The sequence below is a fragment of the Zalophus californianus genome, chromosome 7 (assembly GCF_009762305.2).
Source record: "Zalophus californianus isolate mZalCal1 chromosome 7, mZalCal1.pri.v2, whole genome shotgun sequence".
Taxonomy (NCBI): domain Eukaryota; kingdom Metazoa; phylum Chordata; class Mammalia; order Carnivora; family Otariidae; genus Zalophus; species Zalophus californianus.
This window is the reverse complement of record NC_045601.1, coordinates 112,140,498-112,167,907: the sequence shown is the minus strand read 5'-3', so window position 1 is coordinate 112,167,907 and position 27,410 is coordinate 112,140,498. Positions and strand designations below refer to the sequence as shown.

Here is a 27,410-nt window from a genome sequence, read left to right as displayed (position 1 = left end):
AGACTTGAAACCATAAAGACTGTAGAAGAGAACACAAGCAGTAATTTCTTTGACATTGGCTATAGCAACATTTTTCTAGGTATGTCTCTTAAGGTAAGGAAAACATAAGCAAAAATAAACTGCTGGGACTACGTCAAAATAAAAAGCTTTTTGCACAACAAAGGAAACCATCAACAATACAAAAAGGCAACCTACTGAATGGGAGAAGGTATTTACAAATGATATATCTGATAAGGGGTTAATATAAAAAATAAAGAACTTACATAAGTCAACACCAAAAAAACAATCTGACAAAAAATGGGCAGAGGACCTGAACAGACATTTTTCTAAGAAGACATACTTCGGGTACATGAAAAGATATTCAACATCACTAGTCATCAGGGAAACGAAATTCAAAACCATAATGAGATATGACCTCATACCTGTCAGAATGGCTAGATTCAAAAAGATGAGAAATAACAAGTGTTGGAGAGGATGTAGAGAAAAAGGAACCCTCATACTCTATTGGTAGAAATGTAAATTGGTACAGCTACTGTGGAAAATAGTATGGAGATTCTTCAAAAAATTAAAAATAGAAATACCATACAACCCAATAATTCCTCTACTGGGTATTTACCCACTGAAAACACTAGGTCCCAAAAAAAAGATATATGCATCCCTATATTTATTATTTACATAGCCAAGATATGGAAGCAACCTAAGTGTCCATTGACAGATGAATGGATAAAGAAGATGTGGTATACACACACACACACACACACACACACACACACACACACACACACACACACACACACAGGAATATTATGCAGCCATAAAAAGGATGGGATCTTGCCATTTGCAACATGGATGGACCTAGTGGGTATTTAGCTCAGTGAAGTAAGTCAGACTGAAAAGAAAAATACCATATGATTTCACTTATATGTGGAATCTGAAAAATGAAAACAAATAAATAAGCAAACAAAAAGAATCAGACCTATAAATACAGAGAAGTGATGGTTGCCAGAGAAAAGGGGGATGGGGGATGGGCAAAATCAGTGAAAGGGAGTGGGAGATACAGGCTTCCAGTTAGGGAATGAGTAAGTCACAGAAATAAAAGGCACAGCATAGGGAATATAGTCAATGACACTGCAATAGCATTGTGTGGTGACAGATGGGAGCTACACTTGTGGTGAGCAGAGCATAAGGTAGGAAGAAGCTGAATCACTGTGTTGTACACTTGAAACTAATGTAACATTGCGTGTTAACTATACTCAAATAAAAAAATTTTTAAAAGAAAAAAAATATGTCCACACACACATACACAAAATCTTGTGCATGAATGTTTCTGGCAGCATTATTCATAGTAGCCAGAAAGTAGGGACAACTGAAATGTCCATTAACAAAAACAAAATATATAAAAGGCCCTGCATGAGGTAACTTGTCCAGTTTCATCTCCTGCAACTGCCCTTACTCACTATGCTTTATCTGTACCATCGTTCTTTCTCTTCCTTGTTACCAAGTTTGGAAAGCTTCTCTCACAGGTATCCACATGGCTGGTTCCTCCTTGTCATTCAGGTTTTACCTGCCATGTCACCTTTTAGACAAGTCTTCTCTGATCACGGAATGTAAAGCAGTGTCCCCCATGATCCACCTTCATTTTCTATTGCCTTGTCTTATTTTCTTCATAGCAATCACTGCTACTTAACATAGCTTGTTTATTCATCTATTTTATATATGTATATATGTATACATATATAAATATCTGTATCTATGTATCATCCTTCTAGAATGTAAATTCCACTACAGCAGGAACCACAAATGTCTTACTTGCATTTATAATTCCACTGCTTAGCACTTAGTAATATATACTTGTCAAATAAATAATGTACTACCATAATAGCTCTTGTAACTTTAAGTGAGCTCAGTAAACACCCATTCCCCTCCCCTTTTCTCATTTCTACTAACCTAGAAGCTAGCCTCTCTTGCCCGTTGGGGTGCCATATAACACATTTCAGTCACTGAACAAATACATATTACAATTGCTCAAGATGCTGGGATCAAACAGTCAAACAACCTTGCCCTCGGAAGTTTATCATTTAGTAGGGAGGGACAGACAACAAACAAAATAAGCTGGTAACCTATATATGTATGGGAAGGTGATAAAGACTAAAGAGAAAATACAACGTGAAAGGGATAGAGAGAGAATGGTGAGCGTGTGAGTGTGCGTGTATGTACATGGAAGGGGCTGCAATTTTAAATAGAGTGGTCAGGAAAGGGCCCACTGAAAGGGTGACATCAGGAAAAACTGGAAGGTGGTAAGGGAAGAGGCATTCCGGGTAGAGGGAAGAGTAAGTGCACAGGGCCGAAGGAGGAGCATGTCTGGCGTGGACAAGAAGCCCAGGTAGTTGAAGCAGTGGTGAGGGGAGGCTGCAGGAGATGAGGTCTGAGAGGTGAGGGGCAGCCAGATCATGCAGGCCTCGCAGACGGCTCAAGAACTATGCTTTCACCCTGAACGACATGAGGAGTTCCTGGAAGGCTTCAAGAAGATTTTGACTTATGTTTTAAAAAGAACACCCTCTGGGCTTCTATTGTGGTAATGATTGCACAACCCCATGAAAAGACTAAAAATCACTGAATTGTACACTTTCTAAAAGGGCGAATTTTATGGTATGTGGATTATGTCTTAATAAAAAAAAGGTTGCGAATGGACTATAGGCATGCGAGAGTGGGAGCCAGGGAGACAAGGCCTTGGCCATTATCATAACCTAGGAGATGCTGGTGGCTTGGACCAGTGTAGCTGCAGCACATTCGGTGAAAAATGGTCCCAATTCTGGATGTATTTTGAAGGTGGGGCCAACAGGATCTGCTGCTGGAGTGGGTGTGGTGTATGAGAAGAAGACATGCAGAGTGACACCAAGGTCCTAGCCAATGAGCTTTTTCTTTCCGGAAACAGGTGCTACTCCTTCCTGCTCGTCATCCTCCTTTTTCCTGCCTGGAATACCGATAAAGGCCTGGACGTGGGCCTGGAGGTAGAACAGACATTTGGGACCTACAGAGACAAGCACGAGGATAATAACATACCAAGGATATCAGAATGGAAAGGCAGAAATAGCCTGGCTCCTGAAGGCATTGTTGAACTGCACACCAGACGGCCAACCTCCAGTTTTCTTATAGAAGAAAAATAAGCACCCTAATGATTTAAACCATGATTAACAGGGTTTCTTGTGATTTGTACTGAAATGCATTCCTAAATGATATGCATGGTAATATTTTTAAAAATATGCTATGTTTTATTTTGTTTTTAACAAAACATTTTACATTTTAACAATTTTAAGCATACAACTCAGTGGCATTAAGTATCTTCACCATATTGTACAACTGTTGCCACTATCCATTTCTGGAACTTCTTCATTATCCCAGATAGAAATCTACCCATTAAATAAAGACTCTCCATGCACCACCACCTCGAGACCCTGGTAACCTCTATTCTACTTTCTGCCTCTGTTCATTTGCCTACTCCAGGTACCTCATTTAAGTAGAAGAGTACAACACTTTCCTTTTGTGTCTGGTTCATTTCACCTACCATGTTTTCAAAAGCTTAGCCATATGGTAGCATGTATCAGAATCGCACTCCTTTTTAAGTTTTAAGTAATATTCCATTGTATGGACAGAACTCAATTGTTGCACATTTTGTTTATCCATTCACCAGGTAATGGACACTTGGGTTGCTTCCACCTCTTAGCAATTGTGAATAATGCTGCTGTGAAGGTCAGTATCCAAGTATCTAAGTCTCTGTTTTCTTTTTTTTTTTTTAAGATTTATTTATTTATTTGAGAGAGAGAGCATGAACAGGGGGAGGGGCAGAGGTAGAGAGAAGAGGGCAGACACCCCACTGAGCATGGAGCCTGACACGAGGCTCGGGGCTCGATCCCATGACCCTGAGATCATGGCCTGAGTGGAAACGAAGAGTTGGATGCTTCACCGACAGAGACACCCAGGTGCCCCTCAAATCTTTTCAGTATATACTTAGGAGTAGAATTGCTGGATCATATCATTAACTTTTTATTATTTATATGCTTAACTCTTCATACATATTTTGAAACGATAGTTCTTAAATAAAAACTTTTACAGGTTTAACAATGTTTAACTTTTTGAAGAACTGCCAAGCTGTTTTCCGCTGCAGCTGCATATTTTCCATTTCCACCAGCAATGTACCAGGGTTCCAATTTCTCCACATCCTTGTCAACACTCGTTCTTCTCCATTTCTGTTTGTTTTTGGCAACAGCCATCCTATTGGTTTTGAAGTGTTATCTCACTGTGGTTTTGATTTGCATTTCTCTAACAGCTAATGATGTTGAGCATCTTTACATGTATTTATTGGCCATTTGCATATCTTCTTTAGAAAGATGTCTACTCAGGTCCTTTGCCCATGATGATCTTCTAAATATGCAAACCTGCTAAAAATACTTTAACAGCTTCTCCTTGCTCTCAGAACAAGGTTCAAAATCCACAACATGACCTCCAAGCACTATCAGACCTGTCCTGAGCTCACGACTCCAGCTTCATCTTGTGCCTCTCTGCCCTTGTTCAGTTGCTCCATCCACACTGCCTGGCTCTGCTTCTCTCGGTTCTTTGAACTCCTTGCCTCTCCTGATTACTTGGTTACTTCCTCACCACTCCTCAGGTCTCAGCTTAAACATCTTTTCCTCAGGGAGGGCCTCTTTTCCTTTATAGCCTTTACGGTGTGATAAGTGAAATGATACAATTATCTACGTGATTGTTTATTACCTGTTTCCTCCTCTAGAATATAAGCTCCTTAATGGCAGGAGCCAGTCAAATTTTTTTTCTGTTTTATTAATAATATAACCTAGCACACTGTAGGTTTAAAAAAATATATTTGTTAAATGAATACATATAGGAAATTTCTTTCCCATTGTGAAAAATGTGTTAAGTTCTAAAGAGTTTTTAAAAAAAATCATTCTAGTCACCAAATATTTCAGATTTTCAAATTTTGCAGTGTAAATTATATAACACTATAATTATACCCTTATTTTTGATACTTATTTAGTTACACCTCATTCAGTATTATGTGTCCTGTAGCAAATCTTCAAGTACACTATTCTCTAGAAACATACCACATTCATGTTTTATTTTCAGTAAGGAATGATAGAATTATTTCAATTTCACTCATTTTCACTCCACCAAAATGGTACAGATTTGCCAGGCTGAAACAATTCATTTCCCTTCATTTACACACTTATCTGTGAAGGCAGCATGAAGTATGCCATAGGAATCATCTCTCTTCGAAGCCTATTACATATGCTTTGTAATTTACTGGAAATTGAAATCATCAGTAATCATTTCTTCTTGTTCCCTTGTCAGGCTAGAGTCCTTTTCTTAGAGCTTTCTTTTCAGGTTTTGCCAACACATTTTTAAAAGTCATTTTCCCTCTTCTTTTAAAATGAAAATGTGCTTACAAAGTTCAAAATTTTTAAATAGTACGTTCCTAGATCACACCTTAAAAAAAAAAAGAATGGAGCAATTTCAAAGCAAAATTTCTTTTTTGTCCCATTCAGGCATTTACCTTTCCCTAGAGAAATGTAAATGAGTAAAGAGGCAAGGTCCATACATAAAAAGAAAATAGTACACTAAGACGTTTACCAGAAAACCACCCTATAATTCAAATATTAAGGGTCACTGTCAACATGTTTAGGCCAGGAGCACAATCTACCTTTAAATTGTTGGAACCTGATGGAAGGGATAAAAGTTTGACATAGTATTCCTCTAAAGAGAGCCGGGTAAAAAGATGAGCAATAAATCCATAAGGAAGTGGATACGGCCAGGCAGACATTATAGAAAAGGCACCAGGAAAAATCAATAACTGCAGAAAGGAACAACACAACCCCAGGGTCAAAGGGACCTGTAAATTCTAAGGATTTAAGATCTTTTGGAAGATTTTCATTGAACTGGGGGGTGTTTTCCCCCAAATCCAGCTTCTCAGTTTAAAAAAAAAAAAATGAAGGTTATCTTCTTAACCAGAAGTTCATAATATTTTTAAAAAGCAACCCACAGTGTAACTCCTTTTTAATGCCTCTGTGCCCAGTTCCATAAATGTGCCTGGCACTTCAAAGTCATTCATAAAACTTCCCTGGGCATTCCAATGAGCTATCAAAGTTTGTAAGATAAAACACAATGCTAAGACGGTTGTCACAAATCCCGGTTATTTACCTGTAAGCTTTTCTTTATGAAGCTCTATCACCCCAAGTAGCTATTATGGTTAAATGGATAATGATGTAAAACACCTAGAATGTGCTGGCACAGAGGAAGCATTCAATAAATATTAGCTCTCCTTCTTTGTGCACATGGCATTGTCCCAAGTCTTAGGAAATGCCGTGTCTCCAAACTGACACTCCTGTTAAACTGATTTGGAGGACAGTCTCTTTGTTCCCAAGCAGGGGCTGGCTTAGTATTTCTGCATTTGGTTTGAGGATCAGAAAGAAAGCAAGATTGCGGTAGGTCCTAACTTAGGCATTGTCAAAGTAAAGGAAGGAAGCAACCCGAAATGACAGCTGTCAGGAGAGGGAAAAAAATCTTAATGGTAATAACTAGGTTTCTGCAAAAATAACTTTTCCCAGACAATTGATAGCAGAAGTGACTATGTAAGCTAAGCTTCCAGAAAGTAGGGAACCACTGCCCTACTTCTTTCCTTTCTTTCATAGTTATGCTTCTCAAAAATGCGATCTTATCCACACAGTTCCCAGTCCCCTCTTCTCTTTTGAACCTACTCCAATCAGGCTTCCATCCCACCACTCACCTAAAACTACTCCACAAGGGCACAGAACCTCTGTGTTGCCAAATCCAGTCATCAAGTGTCAGTCTCCTTCTTACATGACCTCCTGGCAGCACAACACAGTTGGTCACTCCGTCCCTTGGCTTTCAAGGCTCTATCCTCGCCTGACTCTGCTCTGGTGTGCTGGATCTTTCTTCTGTCCTCAACTTCTTAACATTGATCCAGTCTTGCAGATGTAGGACACATCTTATGCTGATAATTCCTAAATTTATAGATCTAGCCCAGATTCCCTTGGACTTTAGATATAATTTAAGAGCCTCTTCAACATCTCCACCTAGACATTTAAAAAGCATCTTAAATCTAAAATGTTCTGAGTTACTCTAAAACCAACTCTTCACAGTCTCCTATATCTCAGTTGCCCACAATTCCATCCTTCCAGTTGTTCAGGCCAAAAGCCTTGGTGTCACCCCTGATTCTTTCTTCTTGTTTCTTATCCCAAAATCTATTGGCCAATGTCATTAGCTTTACTTTCAAAATATAATCTAAAGGATTTTTCCCTACCTCCAATGCTTCTACCCTCATTCAGGTCACCACCATCTCTTGCCTAAATTATTCTTGCTACCTCTGCCCCTCTCCAGCATATCCTCCACTCAGCAGTTAGAACGATCCAATCACATGATTCGTCTGCTCAACACCCTCCACTGGCTCTCCATCCCACTCAGCCAAGCCCCACAAATCTGGCCGCTTTCCTCTCTGACGCCATCTTGTACTACTTTCCCTTCTGCTCCAGCTCTCATGGCCTCCTAACCATTTGTAGAGCACAGCAGCATATTCCCAGGTCAGGGCCAAGGGCTGTTCCTTCAGCCTGGAACTCTCTTTGCCCACATTGGCTTGTTCCCTAATCTTCTTGGGGTCACTACTCAGATGTCACCTTTAAAATGAGGCCTTGCCTATTTGAAGTTGCTAACCCTATCCCATAAACATCCTAGTCCCACTTCCCTGCTTTACTTATTTATTTTGTTTACTTCTCTCCCCATTAGGACATAATATCTCCACATAATATCTGGCTATGCAATTTGTACTTTGCTGAATCCTCAATGCCTACAGTACTCAGGTTGTTCAGATTAGCCCAGGATATTTTCACAGGGAAGGCAATGCTCAGTCATCAGGTGGGGTGAGTTCATTCTGGGCAAAGGCAGATCATGTTTAAGGATACAGAATAATGAACTAGTATTGTGTAAACCTGGAATCCATAAGCAGTTTGGTTTGGTTGGCTTAAGGTTTCAAAAGGATGTGAGGCTAGAAAACAACACAGAGGTCTAATACTTACTAAGCATGTACTACGTGCCAGGCATTGCTTTAATTCCTTTATACTGTTTTTAAGCAATTCATCCAATACAGCAATCCTTCTCGTACAAAGAGGCCACTACTGTTCCCTGCATTTTCAAGTGTACAAACTGAGGACAAAGAAATGAACTGGCTGGCCAAAGCCACTCAGCTAATAAGTGAAAGACAAACTTAAAGCCAGGCAGAGAGATTCCAGAATTGTACTTCTAACCATTACACCATATTGCTTCTGTGCTGAGGATCTTGGATTTCATGGTATAGACAAGGGTGAACGACTGAAAGGTTTTACACTAGGGAATAACAAGATTAGTTTGTACTGTAGGAAAATGACTGACTACAAGGTGGAGGATGGACTAGAGAATGTCAAAGAGAAAGGCTGTTAGCTAGGGATGTCCAAGCTAAAGATGCAGGATTTAAGGCAGGGAGGAGAGAGGAGGGCAGATTTTAGAAATACGCAGAATGGAGAAATTATTAGGAGTTTTGATAGTGTTATGGCTGAGAACATAGGAATTCCTACTCTACCATTCACCATTCTCTCCGTATATACTTATATTAAAAAAATCAAAAGCTGAAAGAAAATCAAAGTATCACGCTATCATTATTTAGTTCAACATCCAAATACTACAAAGCAGGAATTTAGTGAGGCTGGATTAGGGCATTTGGCTTAGGATCAAGATGCAACTAAGGGCCTCCACATTTCCCTAAGTCTAATTTTGTATCTTGGGATCTTCCCATCTTCAGGCCAACCACAAGTGCAGGAACCTGAAGCAGTGTCCATCATACTCAGGCTTACGTGCACAGGGAAGGAGAATGAGATGATCATGAGATGAATGCCTGGTTACTTAAAGTGCTTTGGTTCAACTTACTACATTGACCATATGAAAGGAGGAAGTATAAAAGTAGTCCAGAAAGAGAACGCGTTGGCAGAACCACTCCATGGAGGCAAGAAACCCTCAGGAGGGAGAACAAGATGGCAAGGCCATCCAAACACAGAGATTAGGGAAATGAAAGGCAGAAGATTAGACAGCTGCATAATATGACCCACTGGTCAATACAGCCAATGTCCTGGACTCTGACCCCTTCAATCAGCATACTGTTAACATATTAGAAGGGAAAAAAAGCCATCAGACACTAAGTGTGATGAAAATGAAGGAGGCAAAAGACAAACAGGGTCACCACACCATGGTCTGTCAATCTCAAAGTAAAATGAATTCCAAGACAGTGGTGAGGGGACTATAATTTTCACTCAATATTGAATAGAATGGAGGGAGCAGGCTGGTCACTGAAACAGATCCAAAAGAGAAGCTGCTTCCTCTGCCAGTATTACCTCAATTCTAGCAGCTTTAGGGCTAACATTTTGAGTGTCGGAAAAGAAAAAACTGGATAGACCGTACACCTCAGTTCCTGACATTGATGGAGGAGCGGGACACATGGCCTCTCTAGAAGATCATGAACAAAAAGTCTTTTAAAAAGATTCTAGATAATGTAGGATTCTGTCTGATGTAAGAACCAAGAGATAATAATCCTTCCATCCCTGAGAAAACAGAGATGATGGCAAGACTTCCCATTAGTAATCTTGCCGAATGATCCAACAAAAAAGATCTAAAACTGATTACCTAAGCTAAGGGAAGAGGAAGTTCTGCATTCAGCAGCTTTCTAGACTGTTCTTAATACTGGGTACATGGAAGACATTCAACAAAATATACTGGTTTAGTCTTCTAAGTGTCAATTTTTCTGCTATAGAGGTTTACCCCTCCCCACCATTCATACCAAATGATCCCTCTGGGAAAGCTCATTAGGCTTACCAAAGAAGTATGCTTTTCAGTTAAAGGAAGTTAATAATTTTAATACAGTCTACCTGTCTTTAAAAACATAAAATACCAAACAAAATGAGAATTTACTAACATATATACTCACAGAAAACAGGACTATAAAAAACTCTTCTAATTATTCAAAAATTGCCCACATGCCCGACGTTATTTCCTTTAGGACTCAATTGGGCAAAAATGATGGAACAACAACGGGCAAGTCTACTTTAAAATAATTATATTTATACATAAATTTTGAAAGATTTACATAGTACTTAATTCGGTGTTCTGATAGTATGAAAGATTAAGACATATACAACTTTCAAAATTATACATTTTATTTAAGGTTGAAAGGCACAGCTTTTGGTTGTTTCATTCTGATGCATCCCTGATATGTATAAGTAACTGCTTCATATGTCACAAAAGAATATGTTTGCTGGGGCGCCTGGGTGGCTCAGTTGGTTGAGCGACTGCCTTCGGCTCGGGTCATGGTCCTGGAGTCCCGGGATCGAGTCCCGCATCGGGCTCCCTGCTCGGCAGGGAGTCTGCTTCTCCCTCTGACCCTCTTCCCTCTCGTGCTCTCTATCTCTCATTCTCTCTCTCTCAAATAAATAAATAAAATCTTTAAAAAAAAAAAAAAAAAAAAAAAAAAAAAAGAATATGTTTGCTTCTCATAAGCCCAACTGTCTTGTAAGGAGGTTTAACTGAGTGCTCCCCGCACTGGACTGTAACCTCCTTGAGGGTTATATCGCTGGCTCCTAGAAGGCAAATTGTAGAGAACAAGTGTGCAATAAATACTTGTTGACTAAGTGAATGAAAAAAAAAATAAATGATGTTGCCAATGTGTGATCTGGAATAGTTCCCTTGATCTTGGGGTGAAACCTTGGCAGGGACACAGAGTGTTTTATAAAAAGGGACCTGAACACAGAAGAACTGGTCTAACAGAGGGAGAAGACCTTGGAAGTTCGGAGGGAAAATCCTGGAGGAGAAGGCAGCCAACAAGACTGGGCACCGAGAGACAGGAGTGCCCAAGGAGAAAATACAAATAGTAGTGTGTGGAAAAGAGAGTCTAGAAACTTGCCTTTGCCTTTCATTCCCCCACCCCCATGCCCTCCTTGGCCAGGTAATTCCTTTTACTCTTCACCTACCTCATCTCCACTAAATGTCCTCAAGTACTGTGTCCTTCTTTTGCACTGCACTTAACCACAGTTAGAATTTTACATTCATCTATGTGCCGCTTGATGACCTAGCTCCCCTGCTGGTCTAGACTCCATGAAAGTGGGGACCTGTCTACTTTTTGCTCTCCCTGACTGCCAAGTGCCCAGCACAGTGCCTCACTCATTAAATATTTTTCAATGAGTAAATGAAAACTAATGTCTAATCCAGATTTTTAAAGGCATTAATGATGGGATGAATAATGTTAAACCTTTCCTAATCTCTCCCAGGGAAAGCCTCAGAACAGTCTACATGGGTCACGAATGCTTTTGTTGGAAAGGGCTCTTCTGGAGGAACTGGAAACTGTGCTGAGTTTCACATCTGGGCAACTTGATACAGCACAAATTCAGCACATAAGGATAAAGGTGACCAAAGGCAGAGAAGCTGTAAAGAAGTTAAGTCTTAGGATTTTTCAGATATCTTAGGGGAAGTTTTGGACTTTCTAAGACCAGGGAGTTGGGGGTTTGGGGCACTCTTACCCAGACTGCATGGTGTCAAAGACTCCAAGTGACCCCTGGATTACACATTTATTAAACTGGACCCTTAAAAGCTCATTTAAAAACACAGAGATCTAGGCAGAAAGAACATTACCTATCAGCTTCAATGGAAATAATGGCAACAACAACAAAAAAAACACCCCAAAACTCGACAGAGGTTTAGATAGTAAATATAAGAAAAAAGTAAATTATGTTTTTGAGATTATTTCATACTCTTATAAATACTGCAAACTTACTACAAAGGAAATTTTATTAGCAAATTCTGTTCTTACAAGATTATTAAAACACAATATAAAGGTTATATGACTGTTCTTAAACCTCATTTGGTCGTGAGACTAAATTACCCCAAGAATCTATCAATCAATCAATTTATTAGATAAGTCAAGAAGCAGTCCTTGAATGCCAACTATGGGCCAAGCACTGGACCAGGAACAAGAAACCATCAATTATTCAGTCAGCCAAATGTAATTCCAACATGATAACATATTTCCCTAGTTTTTTTTTTTTTTTTAAGATTTTATTTATTTGACAGAGAGAGCACAAGCAGAGGGAGAGAGAAGGAGAAGCAGACTCCCTGCCGAGCAAGGAGCCCAATGTGGGACTCGATCCCAGGACCCTGGGATCATGACCCAGGCCGAAGGCAGCCGCTTAACCGACTGAGCCACCCAGGCATCCCCATATTTCCCTAGTTTTATAATAGAACAGAAAATACAATAGTTATAGATCACTTCACCTCATTTCTAAAATTTTACTATGTATGTAACATAATGCAAGGTATGTGTGAAACAAAAAGATGGCTGAAACCTGCCCTGAAGGAGCTCTCACTTCAATACATACCTTTTTAAATTTTCTAAAATAGTTTCTAAATAATCCAATCTAACAGATTTACACTCATTAGCTAATTGGATGGAAGTTAAAAGGAAAAAAGCGAAGTAGACATATCAATGAATTTACCTGTTTTCTTCTTACAACAAACAGATGGTATACTTTGATGAAAATACATTCTTAATCATACTAATAAAAAGAAACCATATGGTATTGAACCTTTTTAGCTCTAAGAAGGTGAATCTTAGAGTAAAATCCTTGGACAAATATAAATTAAGATTTATGGTTAGCGTGATATATGAGCTACATGATTTGCCATAAAATGGAGGAGAAGGAGCCAGTCACACATGTCATACTTTTCAGTGAAAAGCAATCTCACAACTATTAAGAGATTCATGACATGTCCCTCACACAGGTACTATACACAACTCCACAAATCCTGCAAATGTTTTGTCCCCAGATCAAGAGACTTACCTAAACCACACAATGACTAATTCAACCCCTCTTAAAGGGATGAACTTTTCCAATAAAGAAAAATAAATTGAAATGCCAGCTACTTTAAATCAAGCACTTAACTAACGTGTTGCTACTTAAATTGCACAGATAAATATTCTGGCCTAAGTTCAAGGGAAGCATGAATGTAAATGGGGGTCATTATGAATGAGCTCTATTTGGAGAATGGCTTTAAGGTATACATTACTTTGCAGGTCTCAAAAAAACAATCTTCTGGTTTTGCTTAGAATAGGGCTTGCATGTTGTTGGAAGTTACTGGAAAATTAACTATGCATTCTACTTTCAACTGATACATGTTCTTTACACATATTTCAAAACCCAGAAAATACTGAATTCACTGATACTGCCACCACCTTGGGGTATGCCACAGTCTCCAAGACTTAAAAAAAAAAAAAAAAATCCAAAAAGGAATGTCATTTCCAAAAATAATGGGCATCCAGAACCTCAGGCTGCAGTGAAAGCAGCCAGCAGGGTACATCGACTCCACTCTTGCTGTTTCAGCGGAGCCTGCCAAGTCTATCAGTGGGCCAAATGAAGGCTGGTGAAACTACAGACACGTTTTTCTTTTCAAATGGATTAGGAAGTTCCAAGATGTAATCATGTCCGAGTCTGAGTAACATTAAAGTTATGGGCAATGTTACTGAAGAGAAACAAAGACTTAAAAGCAATACCAAGGATTCCCCTCAACCACCCCCAAACTGGTAATCTTATTTAGGTAATGCCTTTTGATTTAATTAGTAACCTGAAGTCCAGTTCCATAGAAGTGGAATCTGTTGGTTAGCCGTTCTTCTAGAAGACACTATCGCTCATCGGGTTTCTGTTTCTTTGCCTCACTGGTTAAAAGACAATTTGACTCAGGATGAGTCACCCCTATCTCTAACTCGCCACGCCAGTGTCTGTTGCAGCTTCTCATTACCAGCATTACTGGAGAGGAAGAGCATACAGAAACAGAAAGACAAGTACATAACCCGTCACAGGAGGTTCTCATGATTTGAGGACAACAAATATATGAAAAAGGACATCTAAAGTCAATTCACTTAAAACAAGTACCACAATTTCACAATGAATGTGGGAAAAAAGAGTTTCATTAAGTTAAAAAATTGTGAGGTCAAATATAAGCATATCTGATCTTCTATTTAAGAAAATTTAAATAATAAATGTAACTCTGTGCTGACCCAAATAGTAGTAGTAATAAACAGTTGTTCAATACCATTTGATACAGTTCTTCTAACATTTCCTCATTAACTTTCCCAGCACAATTATAGTGGCAGATTCTTCCAAAAATACAGACATCACCAAATCTCCTTTAATTTTTTTATAGTGAGATCTTTCTCTTAAAATGCCTACCATGTCATTATTTTGGTGGATTTTTTCTTCTTTGGTCATTCACTGGTCTAACACTGCCAGGTATCCTTTGCCAATGACTGCATACAAGTCTGGCGGTTCTTCATTACTTTTCTTGATTTCATTAAATCTTTATTTCCTGCATTTTTGCAAAATCTGCCATTTGACTCTACAATTAAGGACAATGGTTTTACATCTTTGCGACAATCAGTGAAACACTGTAACTAATAGGATGGGCAGGGATAGTATTCATCAGGGATGAATATTTGCGTGGGAATTAATTTTACACATGGACAGTTCATCAGCGAACATTTTTATATGATGATGACTTCTGTTTCCCTATGCAAGCTTTGTGACTGCAAGGCATGGGATAATGTATTTAGATAACAAGGGGAGTCATATATGAAAGGCCACAGTCATCATAGAAATGCTTTTGTCTTTGGGAACTAGAAAACTTTCTCAGAGGACTATAAGTAAATCCAAGAAACAGCCCCTATCATTTTACATTTTAATACTGCCTGTCTGTATGCCCTATCATCATAGTATAAATAAACTGAATAAAATGATACCTAGTATGCATCCTACTCTTTGATAATGGAAGTGATTTTATTCTGGCATCGTTCACTAACCATAGCTGCAAAATTAAAATCTTGACTTATTAGTTTAAGCATCCAAATGTATATGTCAGCTGCAAGAATCTGGATCTACTGAGGCTACCCTTAAAAAATGTGTAGCATATGGGTATTATCCTTGTTCTATAGAGTGTGTGTGTGTGTGTGTGTGTGTGTGTGTGTGTTGATTGCCCTGCAGGAAAAGCTATTACTTCAGAATCCTGAAGTCCAAAATAAAACAAAATTTTTTATCTTTGAAGCCTCACAAGAAAACAAAGACAATGCCACAAGATGATAAACAGAGATGGGAAAGACAGCATTGTGTGTTAAAAAATTCCTTTAGAGTCAGATGGACCTGGTCCTCAATCCCAGATGTTGTGTTCCAGCTGTGTGATTGTAAGCTCACTGTGCTCTCCAAGTCCCACTTTCCCCATATGTGAAATGCAATGGTTGCTTAGCTCCCAGCCAAGACCAAATGAAATACTTAAAAGTGTCTGGAAAACTGTGCGCAGTACCTGTGCTATAAGCCATGGCTTAGCTGAATAAATACCTCCTTCTTTCAGGCATTATGACAGCACATAAACCTCCAGAAGTCTCTGATGAGGCTCTACCTATCTACCAAAACAAGGTGCTCTGATATCATTATGTGGAGTTTGTCAGAATTCCTTCATAAAGCCAGTCTTATAAATAAAGCTACTCCCTCCCCAAAATGAGGTCCCAGACCCCAGCACATATCTGCTAAGCCTTACAAATAAGAAGGAAGAAGTTATTTAGATAAGTGAATGGATTCTATCTCAGTGACGCTGTACAACACCTCACTTAGATCCTTCTGATTGTGAGATCTTGGGCAAAGCTGAACCTCTCTGAGGGTTTCTAAAATGAAAATAACCAAATCTGTCTTCAAGAATTATTTTAAGAACTGAAAAAAGTAATTTATATAAAAGCGCACAGTACTCAGAAGGAATCCATCCTTATTACCAACATACCACCAATAATGTCATTTTTAAAATAAGACACCAACAATTTATATTTAAAAAAAAAAACAAACCCCAAACCTCTAGAGATCAATACGTGAGTCAGAGTCCTTCAGACCCACATTCCATAAGGTATATTTTAAAACACACCATGACAGCAATAAAACCCATTCCTAAGGTCTGTTCCAAAGATGTCATATCTATTGGTCATGTCTTCTCTAAGATGACAATATAAATAAGAAGCTGATAAAACCAAGGGATAATGGTCAAATAATGAGTACTGTTCAATGACAATGTTCACAATAATCTCTCAGTTGGCCAAGCAATGGAAAAGTTTGCAAACACTGCAGTGCCCCTCCTAGGTACGACGCGGGCCAAGGCAACAGGTGCCATCAAGGCCATATTTTCAGTTTCAATTAAACTGACTATTTTTTCTTAGTTTGCTTTCTTTCCAGAATCGGGGTGTGCACATAGGTTTACGTAAGTTTTATATTTGAAGATAAGCCCCAGGTCTGTTTTCAAGAGCTCTAAGAAAGCCAGGAAACAGCTACATCTTCTTCATAGTTAACAGGTCAAAAGAGTAGTTCTCTACACACACTGAAAAATGACAGTGCTGGTCAAGGCAGGGGTGTTGCATAAAACAAAAATGAAGTAGAAAACATCCCTGAAAGCGAGCAATTATCATCATCGTCCCAGCAGCAATAATCTCTAGACTCTTCGTCCTGAGTGTCTGCAAATACTACTTTCTTGCCCCGCCACCAGCTACTGCACTGGACTAGCCAAACTCCCACCCGTGCCGCAACCACCTATTTTTCTGAACATGAACCTGAGCAATGGAATGTCACCAGAGACAACCACACAACGCAGGAGGAATCACTTCTGGCAGATCATGCTTACCAGTCTCAAAGAAACAGTCAAACAGACTCACAGACTCGCTCACAGTCTGCAACAACTATGTGCACCCTGCCTCTCTCCACTCTACTCAAACCTCCAAGGTCCCTGTCACCCGTAGCTGGTGAGGACTCCATAGGTCCCAAACAAAACAGAAACCATCACACTGGCACTCGAAGCCTGGGACTGGATCTGTCCCCTCCTTCCTCCCTACTGTCGTGCAAAATGAAGGTGTCTCTCAATCCACTGGTTTTTCTCTCTCCCTCTTCAATCTCTCTCTCCTGGATCCTTTTAATCAGCATTTAAACGTGCTTTCGTACCTCTCATCCCTAAAGTACATCCATTTCTACCTTCTGTCCTGTCTCTTTATTCACCTTCAGAGCCAAGTTTCTCAAAAGAGTTATCCATTCTTTCTTTCTCCATTTGCTCACATCCTAGAGCTTTTTAAGTTCAAATCTTTTTAATTAAAAAAATGATGTTACAGCAAGCATAACAAAAAGTAAATAAAAATCGAATACTATCTACTTTCCTTACCCCATCTTTATTTTCCTTAAGTAATCAATATTGAAGTTCAATGTGTACACTTCCACACCATTCTCTATGCTCCTATAAATCCATACAGACATTTATATACATATATAAGGTAGTTTGCTTGTTGATAAAAGAAGCATCATAATTAACACATGATCTGCATCATGTTTTCTTTTTTTTTTTAAGATTTTATTTATTTATTTGAGAGAGAGAGAGAATGAGAGATAGCATGAGAGGGAAGAGGGTCAAAGGGAGAAACAGACTCCCTGCTGAGCAGGGAGCCCAATGCGGGACTCGATCCCGGGACTCCAGGATCATGACCTGAGCCGAAGGCAGTCGCTTAACCGACTGAGCCACCCAGGCGCCCCTGCATCGTGTTTTCATCTAACAATTTTATGGAAATCCTTCTAGGTCAATTCATGTAGATAGAATTAATTCTTTTTAATTTACATGAATTCCCTTCTTGATGGGCATTTTGGCAGTTTATGGTTTTCTGATGCCTACAAATAGTGCTGCAATAGGCATCCTTACATACATTTTCTTTGAATGAATTTTACCAAGAGGAGAACCTGCTGCCTCAATGAGTATATGCACTTTACATTTCATGATCTGTTTTAAATTTATCTCTTTAACCGACTCTAACCCGGCTTCTACCCCCACACCATGTCAGCTACTGCTAAGGGGGGTGGGGGCAGTATACTCCATGTTGCCAAGGCCAAGGGATACTTTTCCTTCCTCATCTACTTGATCTCCCAGTGACATCAGGCATCTTGACCTGTCCCTTCTTCCTGAAACCATACTTTCCTGCTTGTCCTTCTCCTGTTGGCTGCTCCTTCCGCATTTCCTTTGCTGGCTTCTCCCCTCCTACTTGATCAAGTTCTGGAGCACTCAGACTCAGTTCTAGGTCCAATTTTCTCCTTCTACGCTTAATCACATTCTATCTTTTCTGAAGCTAATCAACTCCCCTGGCTTTAAATACCATGCTCTAAGACAACAACTCTTAAATTTCTTATTTCCGACTCGGACCCTCTTTCTCAGCTCCTAGCCTGTATATGGAACAACACTTCTTGGAAGTCTCCCAAGCTGAAGAACACATCTCAACTCCATCCATTTCTCCCTAACTTCCCTGCCACCATCCTTATATAAGCAACCACCATACATCTCCTAAACTATAGCAAAGGCCTCCCAACTCATCTCCCACCCAAGTCAACCTACTCCCCACCAAGGAGACAGGTCTTTAAAAAACTTAAGTCAGATCATGTCACATCCTTGCTTAATCACCTCCCCTAGGACTACACATTCGCTAGACCACAAGCTCCTTAACGTGGCCCTGGCAATCCTGAACAACCTGGCCACCACCTACCTCCACCTCTCTACCCCACCACCACTCTCCAGCCACAATGACTTATTTTCATGCCCTTAAACAGGTCGTCTCTTCTCCCTCAAAGCCTTCCTGTCCCTGCTCCAAACGCTTTCCCTACTTCCCCAGCTTTTGCTTTGCCTACTTTACTGCTAGTCATCAGGGAGGTCTCTACTTAAATAGCACTTCTCTAAAAGACCTCTTCTGACTCACCCAGCTGAAACTGTGTTCTTCTGTTATACCTCCAATGCTCACTTGTGTCTTCCTTCCTCGCCTTTATCATAGCTTCCTTTACTTGTAAATACTTTGTTTAGTATCTGACTCTCCTGCTAAGCTGTAAACTCCAGAAGGGCAGGGGATTTGTGTTAAAGGCTCTCCACTGGAGCTCTACTACCTAGCACGGTGCCCATCATGTAGCAAGCACTTGATAACTATCTGTTGAATAAATGAGGAAAACATACTCGTATTTCATTTGGGGAGATTAGGAAGATTTCCTGGAGGAAATGGCACTTCAGCTTACTACATGAATGGACCAGATTTCAGTCGTTAGAGATGAAAGAAGAACATTTCTGAAAGAGGAAACTATTTGAGATCAAATGTTTGATACTAGTTAGAGATTCTGTAATCCAAAACCCAACACAATCTTGGCACCACACATAAAATAAAAATCTCACTATATAAAAGCAAAGCGGGGGGGGGGGGGGGGAGGAGCAAGATGGCGGAGGAGTAGGAGACCTAAATTTCGTCTGGTCCCAGGAATTCAGCTGGATAGGGATCAAACTATTCTGAACACCCACGAACTCAACAGGATATCGAAGAAAAGAATAGCAGCAATTGTCTGAACAGAAAAGCAAACACTTTGTGGAACGTAGGACGTGCAGAGAAGCGAATCCGAGGCGATATTCGGGAAGATAGACGGCGGGGGAGGGGGCCTCCGTCGGCCGCTTCTGGAAAGTGATAGAGCCGCGGAGCACAAAATCAGAACTTTTAGAAGTCGGCTCCAATGAGGGATGTCGCTCCAGTGGCCAAGCGGGGGTGGAACCCTCTCTGGGACAGTGTGGTCTCAGGAGGTCACAAGAAGACCAGGGGTGCCTGAGTGCAGCAGAGCTCCCAGGTATCGGAGCGGGAAAGCCAGCTGCAGAGACAGAGCCGAGAATGGGGCTCTCAGCTCCGGGTTGCCATAAACTGCGATCTGCAGCACAGTCGGGCCACTGCTCCTCCAGCAGGGACCCAACAAGCGGCAGAGCTGGGGAGACTCCCCTTCCTCCCCAGGAGGAGCAGCGCAAGAGTGCACCGCAGGGATCTGCAGGGTTTGGAGACTCCACACGGGGTCGGGTGCGGGAGATAGAAACGCTCGGTCACAGGCCGGGTGAGCACGGAGTGCGGCCGGAGACCGGGGAGACGGGAGTGACTGCTTTTCTCTGGGGGCACACCGAGGAGAAGGGCCCCGAGTTCCCGGCTCCTCCGGGCGGAGATTGGGAGGCCACCATTTTCACTCTCGTCCTCCAAACCCGTACGGAAAGCTTGCAGGGAACAAAAGCTCCCGAGCAGATTACTTAGCCCGGACTCACAAGGACGGGGCCATTCCGCCTCCGGCAAAGACATTTGGGAACCACGGCAACAGGCCCCTCCCCCAGAAGATCAGCAAGAACAGCCAGCCAAGACCAAGTCTACCCATCAAGGAGAACGGGAGAACTCCAGCGCGAGGGAATACTACACATAGAATTCATGTTTTTTTTTCCCATGATTCTTTAGTCTTTCAAAGTTAATTTTTTTAACTTTCTTTTTCTTTTCCTTTTTTTTTGAATTTTTCTTTTCCCCTTTTTCAACCAACATCTTATCAATCCCTTTTTTTTTCTTCTGTACTTTTATTATCATTATGATGATATGTATCTTTGCATCAAGATACATAGCAATGATAGCAGGTTTCTTTTTAAAGCTTAGTATTAAATATTAAATATCTTTCCCCATTTTAATTTTACATTACTCTGCCAAGAAAAAAAAAATTAAAAGTCAAGTTACTTGAAGCCTGGACACACTTCCATGATTAGCCGGGCTATGTAAAAGTTGGTGGCTTTGTTCTTCCTGCTGTAAAAGCAGATCCAGGCCCGAGAAAGATGGAACCAGGTTCTAATTGTTTTTGAAAAGTGTGCTACAAAAATGGATGGCCTGTTATAAGCCAGATTACAAAGTAAGGATGGGGGTAAGGGAGGGATATTTTCCTCCAGAAAGAGAATTTCTCAAGAGTCCCAGTCCATCATTTTTTCCCCCAAAATGGTTGGAGGAGGGGTCAAATCTCAACATGAGCTTCGAAGTACTGTCTCTGCGAGGGGACGGTAGTTGCCTTGCCATCGAGGGGGGCTGCTGAGGAGGAGCATGGCTAGACTGGGCCATCCCTGCCCTCCTGAGCTAGGGAAATGGAAAATTTATTGCCCAGTGGGTGTGAAAGTGGGCTGAAGCTTGGTTGGTACTGAATTCTCTAAGAGTTTCTTCTAGAAACAGACAACTCAGACTTTTCCTCTCACATCAACAAAGTTATTTTTAAAAGCATTTGGGAAGATCCTCCGCCACCGCTCAGGTGGGAAGGCTCAGAGAAGGGAGTCATCAGTACAGCCACTCTCTAGGCCGTAACGGAATTCTTGAAGGTTGGAGACCCTGTAGAAGTGGACAAAGGCTGTGGTCACCACTAGGACATGGAAAATCTGATGAGACTGGAACCATATGTCAAATTTCCCAGGAAAGAAGTGCTCAGGAATTCGAGCAGCATAAAGGCCAGCTCCGGTAATGTACATCACAGCCATGAGGAAGAACCAGCCCATCTGGCCCACTGTGGTGGCCTTGACAAAGCCCTCAGTGATAGTAAAGTGCATGGTGGGCACAACACCACTCAAGCCAAGTCCCAGGAACACTCCTGCTCTTGTCTGCCGGTGCTGAGGAGTGGCAAACTGGTCCCACTGTGGCACAATGATGGCAGAAATGCCCAGGATGCAGACGATGGAGAGGTAGATGAGCCGTGGCTGTGGGGAGCAGAAGGAGTAATAGAAACAGGGGACAAAGCTCCCCATAATCAGTAGAGCAATCCCTGAATAATCATTTGGAAAAAGTCCAAGAGACTTTCTCTGAATGACAATAGACGGTGTGAAAGAGCTAGGAGAAGCTGAGGCAGAGCACTGAACCCAAAAAGAACATCCCAAAAACCAACTTCTCCTGTAGAGGGGCCATGAAGTACATATTTGGTCTGAGCATGGTCAAGATTCCCAAAAAGAGCAACAGCACAAAACCAAGCAGATGGGTCCAGATGTTGCCAGTTTCTCTAGGGATGTGGAAAATGCTCTTAAAGCAAGCCCGGAAGGAGGGCATAGGTGGTCTATGGCCATGTAGCAAGTAGTCATTGTCCTTCAGCCAGTCAGGGAGTATGTCATATGGGATGGATGACCCTCCAGCGTCCCTCCCAGACCTTGTACACGAACTCCTCCATCTTTTCCATGGCATGGTGGGCCTGCAGGGGAAGTGTCAGTATCCGCACCTCCTCCTCCTCTCCCTGGGGCAATGGGCATGCTTGCTCTTCTTCAGCTTTGGTTGCGTTGGCAGTTACAGTTTGCCCTTCTCTTCTAGCAGGGGTCCCAGTTCAGCCAGCTCCACCGTGTCCGTTTCCCTGTTATTGGCAGGAGCCCCATTGCCCTGTGCCACCACAGATCCTTTGTGAGAAGACATCTGGCTGGTACCTCAATACCCTGCAGCTTCAGCTTGGAGAAAGGTTGGGGTATCTCAGCCCCAGGGGGCAGAGATCTCCCTGTGACGGTAAACAGGCGGGCGGGCGGGCTCTGCTTGGGGCCGTGGTCCCCTGCGCTACATCCCGCGGCACTGGAGGAGGCCTATGGCCGAGCGGCCCCGGTTCTTCAGCGCCCTCCCCGCGCGGGAAGGGGCGTGAGACCACATGGCGTCAACTCCGCGGCCGCATCCTATCAATCCCTTTTTTAAAAATCATTTTCATTTTTCATTTTTAGAGTCATATTCTATCCCTTCATAGTAGTTAACCTTAATTTTGGTAGTTGTTCTCTCTTTAAAATTTTGGGATACAGTTTCTTCTAACAGACCTAAATATACCCTAAATCTCTAGTGTATGGCTTTGTTCTAGTCTCCTGCCTGATCACATTCTCTCCCTTTTTTTAAAAAAATCCTCTTCTTTCTTTTTTTTAACCAACTTCTTATCAATTCCTTCTCTAAAGTCTTTTATAATTTTCATGTTTACAGTCATATTCTATCCCTTCATTGTATTTACCCTTATTTTTGTACATATCTAAGCTTTACTTTCTTTAAAATTTTGGGAGGCACTTTCTTCTAACAGACCAAAATACGCCCAAAATCTAGAGCGTGGCACTGATCTATGCACCAGGCTGATCATATTTGATCATATTCTGTTTTTTTGTTTGTTTTTATCTTTTTCTTTTTCTTTCTTTCCCTTTCTTTTTTTTTTTTTTAAAGATTTTATTTATTTATTTGAGAGAGAGAATGAGATAGAGAGAGGGAGCATGAGAGGGGGGAGGGTCAGAGGGAGAAGCAGACTCCCCAACTGACAGCAGGGAGCCCGATGCGGGACTCGATCCCGGGACTCCAGGATCATGACCTGAGCCGAAGGCATTCGCTCAACCAACTGAGCCACCCAGGCGCCCCTCTTTCTTTCCCTTTCTTTTTCCCCCAGTTTCAGGTGTCTTCTGATTTGTTTAGTGTATATTTTTGGGGGGTCGTTGTTACCCTGTTAGCATTTTGTTCTCTCATTCATCTATTCTCCTCTGGACAAAATGACAAGACAGAAAAAATCACCTCGACAAAAAGAACAAGAGGCAGTACTGACTGCCAGGGACCTAATCAAAACGGACATAGTAAGATGTCGGAACTAGTTTCAGAATGACAATTTTAAAGATACTAGCTGGGCTTGAAAAAAGAATGGAAGATATTAGAGAAATGCTTTCTGGAGAAATATAAGAACTAAAATCTAACCAAGTCGAAATCAAAAAGGCTATTAATGAAGTGCAATCAAAATGGAGACTAACTGCTAGGGTAAATGAGGCAGAAGAGAGAATTAGTGATATAGAAGACCAAATGATGGAAAATAAAGAACCTGAGAAAAAGAGAGATAAACAACTACTGGATCACGAGGGCAGAATTCGAGAGATAAATGATACCATAAGACGAAACAACATTAGAATAATTGGGATCCCAGAAGAAGAAGAAAGAGAGAGAGGGGCAGAAGGTATAATGGAGCAAATTATAGCAGAGAACTTCCCTAATGTGGGGAAGGAAACAGGCATCAAAATCCAGGAGGCACAGAGAACCCCCCTCAAAATCAATAAAAATAGGTCAACACCCCGACATCTAATAGTAAAACTTACAAGTCTCAGAGACAAAGAGAAAATCCTGAAAGCAGCTCGGGAGAAGAGATCTGTAACTGACAATGGTAGAAATATTAGATTGGCAACAGACCTATCCACAGACATCTGGCAGGCCAGAAAGGACTGGCATGATATATTCAGAGCACTAAATGAGAAAAATATGCAGCCAAGAATACTATATCCAGCTAGGTTGAACTAAAGGAATTTGCAAACACAAAACCAGCCCTACAAGAAATACTGAAAGGGGTCCTCTAAGCAGAAAGCCTAAAAGTAATATAGACCAGAAAGGAACACAGACAATATACAGTAACAGTCACCTTACAGGCAATACAGTGGTACTGAATTCATATCTTTTTATAGTTACCCTGAATGTAAATGGGCTAAATGCACCAATCAAAAGACACAGGGCATCAGATTGGATAAAAAAACAAGACCCATCGATATGCTATCTGCAAGAGACTCATTTTAGACCCAAAGACACCCCTAGATTGAAAGTGAGGGGGTGGAAAACCATTTACCATGCTAATGGACACCAAAAGAAAGCTGGGGTAGCAATCCTTATATCACACAAATTAGATTTTAAACCAAGGACTATAATAAGAGATGAGGAACGAAACCATATCATACATAAAGGGTCTCTCCAACAAGAAGATCTAACAATTGTAAATATCTATACCCCTAACATGGGAACAGCCAATTATACAAGCCAATTAATAACAAAAGCAAAGAAACACATCAACAACAATACAATACAACAATACAATAATAGTGCGGGACTTTAACACCCTCCTCACTGAAATGGACAGATCATCTAAGCAAAAGATCAGCAAGGAAATAAAGACTTTAAATGACACACTGGACCAAATGGACTTCACAGATATATTCAGAACATTCCTTCCCAAAGCAACATAATACACATTCTTCTCTAGTGCCCATGGAACATTCTCCAGAATTGATCACATCCTAGGTCACAAATCAGGTCTCAACTGGTACCAAAAGATTGGGATCATTCCCCTGCATGTTTTTAGACCACAGTGCTTTGAAACTAGAACTCAATTACAAGAGGAAAGTTGGAAAGAACTCAAATACATGGAGGCTAAAGAGCAGCCTACTAAAGAATGAATGGGTCAACCAGGAAATTAAAGAAGAATTAAAAAAATTCATGGAAACCAATGAAAATGAAAACACAACTGTTCAATAACTTTGGGATGCAGCAAAGGCAGTCCTGAGAGGAAAGTATATAGCAATACAAGCCCTTCTCAAGAAACAAGAAAGGTCTCAAATACACAACCTAACCCTACACCTAAAGGAGCTGGAGAAAGAACAAATAAAGCCTAAACCCAGCAGGAGAAGAGAAATAATAAAGATCAGAGCAGAAATCAATGACCTAGAAACCAAAGAACAGTAGAACAGATCAACGAAACTAGGAGCTGGTTCTTTGAAAGAATTAACAAGATTGATAAACCCCTGGCCAGACTTATCAAAAAGAAAAGAGAAATGACCCAAATCAACAAAATCATGAATGAAAGAGGAGAGATCACAACCAACACCAAAGAAATACAAACAATTATAAGAACATATTGTGAGCAACTCTATGCCAGCAAATTAGATAATCTGGAAGAAATGGATGCATTCCTAGAGATGTATCAATTACCAAAACTGAACCAGGAAGAAATAGAATACCTGAACACACCTATAACCACTAAGGAAATTGAAACAGTCATCAAAAATCTCCCAACAAACAAAAGCCCAGGGCCAGATGGCTTCCCAGGGGAATTCTACCAAAGATTTCAAGAAGAATTAATACCTATTCTTCTGAAACTGTTCCAAAAAATAGAAATGGAAGGAAAACTTCTCAACTCGTTTTATGAGGCCACCATTACCTTGATCCCAAAACCAGACAAAGACCCCATCAAAAAGGAGAATTACAAACCAATATCCGTGATGAACATGGATGCAAAAATTCTCACCAAAATACTAGCCAATAGGATCCAACAGTACATTAAAAGGATTATTCACCAAGTGGGATTTATCCCTGGGCTGCAAGGTTGGCTCAACATCCGCAAATCAGTGTGATACAATACATTAATAAAAGAAAGAACAAGAACCATATGATCCTCTCAACAGATGCAGAGAAAGCATTTGACAAAGTACAGCATCCTTTCTTGATCAAAACTCTTCAGAGAATAGGGATAGAGGGTACATACCTCAATATCATAAAAGCCATCTATGAAAAACCTACAGCAAATATCATTCTCAACAGGGCAAAAGTGAGAACTTTCCCCCTAAGGTCAGGAACATGGCAGGGATGTCCACTATCACCACTGCTATTCAACATAGTATTAGAAGTCCTAGCCACAGCAATCAGACAACAAAAAGAAATCAAAGGCATCCAAATTGGCAAAGAAGAAGTCAAACTCTCACTGTTTGCAGCAGTTTGATACTTTATGTGGAAAACCCAAAAGACTCCACCCCAAAACTGCTAGAACTCATAAGGAAGTCAGTAAAGTAACAGAATATAAAATCAATGCACAGAAATCAGTGGCGTTCCTATACACCAACAACAAGACAGAAGAAAGAGAAATTAAGGAGTCGATCCCAATTACAATCGCACCCAAAAACCATAAGATACTTAGGAATAAATCTAACCAAAGAGGCAAAGAATCTGTACTCAGAAAACTATAAAATACTCATGAAAGAACTTGAGGAAGACACAAAGAAATGGAAAAATGTTCCATGCTCATGGATCGGAAAAACAAATATTGTGAAGATGTCAATGCTACCTAGAGCAATCTACACATTCAGTGAAATCCCTATCAAAATACCATCCACTTTTTTCAAAGAACTGGAACAAATAAGCCTAAAACTTGTATGGAACCAGAAAAGACCCTGAATAGCCAGAGGAATGTTGAAAAAGAAAAGCAAAGCTGGTGGCATCACAATTCTGGACTTCAAGCTCTATTACAAAGCTGTCATCATCAAGACAGTATGGTAGTGGCACAAAAAGAGACACATAGATCAATGGAACAGAATAGAGAGCCCAGAAATGGACCCTCAACTCTATGGTCAGCTAATCTTTGACAAAGCAGGAAAGAATGTCCAATGGAAAAAAGACAGTCTCTTCAACAAATGGTGTTCGGAAAATTGGATAGCCACATGCAGAAGAATGAAACTGGACCGTTTCCTTACACCACACACAAAAATAGACTCAAAATGGTTGGAAGACCTAAATGTGAGGCAGGAGTCCATCAAAATCCTAAAGGAGAACACAGGCAGCAACCTCTTCGACCTCAGCCACAGCAACTTCTTCCTAGAAACATCGACAAAGG

General features: G+C 40.7%; 1 protein-coding gene and 1 pseudogene across 7 annotated transcripts in view; both read right to left on the bottom strand.

Annotated features, from left to right (window-relative positions):
- The window catches only part of BTBD9 (BTB domain containing 9), a 437,181-nt gene that overhangs the window by 335,019 nt on the left and 74,752 nt on the right, over positions 1-27,410 (bottom strand). The window lies entirely within an intron of this gene.
- On the bottom strand, positions 21,277-22,504 carry LOC113926654 (annotated as a pseudogene).